The following is a 4,944-nucleotide window of genomic DNA, read 5'->3' on the forward strand; positions in this document are numbered from 1 at the left end:
TACAAATGTGCTTGACACAATGGATGTATATATGGATTGTGATAAGAGTTGTATAAGCCCCTAATAAAATGATTTAAAGAAAAGAAAACAAGGGAAAAAAAAGTTAACTGGCATATAAATCACCTGGTAATCTACTGAGATGCTGACTCTGATTTAGGAGGTGAAGAGAAGAGACAAAATGTCTAACAATTTCCTAGGTGATGGATACTACATGCTACTTGGCTGGAAACCACATTTACCATAAGGATCCAGAACAGCGGTTCTCAACCGGTTCTCAACCTGTGGGTCGCAACCCCTTTGGGGGTTGAATGACTTTCACAGGGGTCGCCCGATTCATAACAGTAGCAAAATGACAGTTATGAAGTAGCAACAAAAATAATTGTATGGTCGGGGGAGCGGGGGTGTCACAACATGAGAAACTGTATTTAAAGGGTCACGCCATTATGAAGGTTGAGAACCACTGATCTAGAACAACAGCAAGCAAACATCTTTTCTGGAAAAAAGATGCATAAAAACGTTTTTATTGTTTCATTTATATCACCTACTAGGATTTTAAAATATTTTATTGTAGTAAAATATATTTAACAAAAATGTTGCCCTCTTAACTATTTTTAAGTGTATAATTCAGTGACATGAATTCACAATGTTGTCCAACCATTAGCACTACTCATTCCCCAGCAATACTTCCCCTTTCTCTTTTCTGTCCTGCCCCAGGTGGCTATTGTCTCATTAGTTGCTACTGAATCAACGCTGACTCAGAGCAATCAAGCGTGGAGGAGCAGAACTGCTCCATGGTGATTTCTTGGCTGTAATATTAATGGGGGCAGATCACCAGCCTTACCCTCCACTGTGCCAACCTCTACGTTCCCTGTCAAGCACAGACTGCTTGTCCCGGCCCAGAGGCCTTCCAATTCCTGGTGACCAGGAATACACTTTTGTCTATGCATCTGCCTGAATGAGATATTTTGTATAAGTAGCATCACATAATAATATATTTTTTTAAATTTTTATGTTTGACTTATTTTACTCAGTATAATGTTTTCAGGATTCATCTACGTTGGAGCATGTATCAGAACTTCATTTATTGTTATCACTGAATGACATTCAATTGTATGAATAGACCACATTTTGTTTATCCACTCATCTGTTATGGACACTTGAGTTGTTTCCACCTTTTGACTATTGTGAATAATGCTGCAATAAACTGGGCGTATAATTAATATTCTTGTGAAAAGACCACATAGTAAATTAGACTTGTAGGTCATTTAGCTCCTAATCCAAATATTCAACGCTGCTATTAAAGTAGCCACAGAAAATACCTAAAGAAAGGAGCACGGCTATGTTCCAACAGAATTTATGTGAACGCTGAACCTAACCACTTGTCTGTTAGTTTGTCGTCCTGTGGTGCTTTGTGTGTGGCTGTGATGCTGGGAGCTGTGCCACTGGGATTTCCAATGCCGGCAGGGTCAGCCAATGTGGACGGCTTCCAGACTAAGAAGTGACAATGAAGAAGAACTCTGCTCCCCACTTTGGAGGAAGAAGCCGCTGAAAACCTTAAGCCTATCTTCTAAGCACTGTCAGAGATACCGCCAGAGAATGGACCCCTCAGGTCTGCAGGCACTTGAAAGGTAACTGAAGAACAGCTGGTTTCTTGGAGGGAAGTCGACCATGGTGATGTGAGTCGGACAAAGCCTGTGGAAATGGAGCCTTCAGAATCTTCATGTGCTGATGGAGCTTGACTCAAAATAAGGAGAAACAGCTGCAAAAATCTTCTAATGCTTGGATCTTGGAATGTCTCAAGTATGAATTTAGGATAATTGGGAGCAGTCAAATGGATGAAGATTGATATCCTGGGTATTAGTGAGCGGAAATGGACTGGTAATGGGCATTTTGAATCGAAAAGGGTATGATTTGTATGCCAGGAATAACACAATCAAGGGGAAAGGTGTGGCATTCACAAAGGACACTGGAAAGTCAGTCATGAAGTACAATGCTCTCTGTGATTGGATCATATCTATCTGCCTTCAAGGAAATCCAATCAATACAACTATGATTCAAATTTATGGACCAAACACCAAAGCTAGTGGTGAAGAAATTGAAGAATTCTACCAATGACTTCGGTTGGAAATTGATCAAACATATAATCAAGATGCAATGATAGTTATTGGGGATTGGAATGCAAAAGTTGGAAACAAAGCGGAAGGAACAGTAGTTGGAAAATAAGGAATTGGTGATAGAAATGAAGTTGGAGATCGTATGATAGAATTTTGCAAGACCAACAACATAGCAAATGCATTTTCCAACAAAACAAAAGGCAACTAGACACATAGACTTCCCCAGATGGAATACACAGCAATCAAGTTGACTACATCTGTGGGAAGACATGAAGAAGAAGCTCAATAGCAGCAGCTAAAACCAGGCCACGGGCCAACTGTGGAACAGACTATACATTGCACACATATAAGTTCAGATGAAACTGAAGAAAATTAAAACAAGTCCACAGGAGCCAAAATATGACCTTGACACTATCCCACCTGAATTTTGAGACCATCTCAAGAACAGACTTGCTGCATTGAACACTAATGACAGAAGACCTGATGAGCTGTGGGAGGTCATCACGACCATCCTTCATGAAGAAAGCGAAACGTCATTTTAATGGTAGTGGAACAATTGGGAGATGGATAACAATAATGGTTGTACAACATGAATAGTATAATCAATAGCACTGAGTTATATGAAGTTGTTGAATTGGTGAATGCCTTGTTGTGTATATTTTTGCCAAAATTGAAAAAACTTACATTAATAACAATGAGTACGGAATAAAAGCAAATGTCACGAAATTGATTGTGGTAAAGATTATACAACTCTTCTTTATATGGTTGAACTATTGAATTGTATGATATGTGGATGAAGTGCCAATAAAACGGGGTTTTTTAAAAAAGCAAAAGGTCATTAAAAAATAAGAACAAAAGAGGAGATCCAAGTGGGTGTCAGAAGAGGTTGAAATCTGCTATTAATCATAGAGTAGCAAAAGCAAGAGGAAGAAAGGATGAAGTTAAGATGCTGAATAGAAAATTTCAAAGGGCAGCTTAAGACGACAAAGCCAAATATAACAAAATGTGCAAGGCTGTAGAATTAGAAATCAAAAGGGAAAAAAATGCTCCGTTTATCCGAAACTGAAAGAACTCAAAAAACTCAAGCCTTGATTCGCAATTTAGAAAGACTCTACAGGCAAAAGAGTAAACGATGTAGAAAGCATCAAGACAGGAAAAAGACAGTCACTGTACCAAAAAGAACTAGTCACCAGCTTTTCAGGAGGGCGCACATGAGCAAGAACCAATGGTGCTGAGGGAAGCTCAGGTTGCACTGAATGCACTAGCCCCCAAAGGTTCCAGGAATTGATGGAAGACTCATGGAAATGTTTCAGAAAGCTGAAGAAGCCCTGGAAGCACTCACTCGTCTATGCCAGGAAATGTGGAAGACAGCTACCTGGCCAACTGACTGGAAGAGATCCGTATCTGTGCCCATTCCAAAGAAAGGCGACGCAACAGAGTGCGCAAACTATAGAGCGATATCGTGGGCATTCCACGCAAGTAAAACTTTGCTGAAGATCATCCCACAATGGTTGCAGCAGTACATTGACAGGGAACTGCCAGAAACTCAGGCTGGATTCAGAGGAGGATGTGGAACAAGGGCTATCATTGCTGATGTCAGATGGAACTTGGTTCAAAGCAAAGATCCATACCAGAAGGATCTTGGCTCATACCAGGAGATTTACTTGTGCTTCATTGACTATGCAAAGGCATTTGACTGTGTGGACCAAAAAAACCGTGGATAACCTTAAGAAGAATGGGAATTTCAGAACACTTCATTGTGCTCATGAGGAACGTGTACATGGATCAAGAGGCAGTTGTGCAACAGAACAAGGGAATGGTTTAAAATCAGGAAAGGTGTACATCGTAGTGGTAGCCTCTCACCATACTTGTTCAATCTGTATGCTGGGCAAATCATCAGAGAAGCTGGATTATAGGAAGAAAGGTGCAACATCAGGGATGGAGGAAGGTTTATTAACAACCTGTGGTATGCCGGTGATACAACCTTGCTTGCCGAATTGAGGACTTGAAGGACTTTCTGATGAAGGTCACGGGATTGTAACCTTCAGTATGCATTATACTCAGTCTAAGGAAGCGCACAACCCTCACAACTTGACTAACAGAGGAAATGTGGAAGTTGTCAAGGATTTTGTCTTACTTGGAACCACAATCAATGCTCACGGAAGCAGCAGTCCAGAGAGCAAAAGATGTTACTTTGAGAGGAGTAAAGTGCGCCTGATCCAAGCCATGGTGTTCTTCAATACATCATATGCATGTGAAAGTTGGACAGTGAATAAGGAAGACCGTAGAAGAATAGATGCATTTGAATTGTGGTGCTGGAGAAGAACTGAACATACCATGGACTGATAAAAGGACAAACCAATCTGAATTGGAAGAACTAAGACCAGAGTGCTCCTTAGAGGCAAGGATGGCAAGACTTCGTCTTACATACTTTGGGCATGCTGTTAGGAGAGACCAGTCCCTAGAGAAGGACATCATGTTTGGTACAGTGGAGGGGTGGCGAAAAAGAGAAAGGCCCTCAATGAGATGGACTGACACCGTGGCTGCCACAATGGGCTCAGGCACGGGAACAATGGTGAGCAGGGTGCAGGGTGGTGCGGTGGGTTGTTCTTTGGTGCATCAGACTCCATGGCTCCTAACAACCACCACCAGGAAGAGCAGCAGCTGAGCACTTCTCATTTTGTTATGTTTTTCAATAATCGAGTCATTAAGGTTGTTTTTACAAATACGATACTTTTTCACCCTCTTAAGACGTGCTCCCCTCCATGATACGATTGCTGAAGACAAAGCGGGTGAGTAAGTAAATGTGGCGAAGAAAGCTGATGGTGCC

General features: G+C 41.2%; 1 protein-coding gene across 2 annotated transcripts in view; it reads right to left on the reverse strand.

Annotated features, from left to right (window-relative positions):
* SEC24A (SEC24 homolog A, COPII coat complex component) overlaps positions 1-4,944 on the reverse strand; it is a 102,184-nt gene that overhangs the window by 4,439 nt on the left and 92,801 nt on the right. The window lies entirely within an intron of this gene.

The sequence above is a fragment of the Echinops telfairi genome, unplaced genomic scaffold (assembly GCF_000313985.2).
Source record: "Echinops telfairi isolate 266 unplaced genomic scaffold, ASM31398v2 ScPeMD7_7469;HRSCAF=8507_1, whole genome shotgun sequence".
Classification (NCBI taxonomy): domain Eukaryota; kingdom Metazoa; phylum Chordata; class Mammalia; order Afrosoricida; family Tenrecidae; genus Echinops; species Echinops telfairi.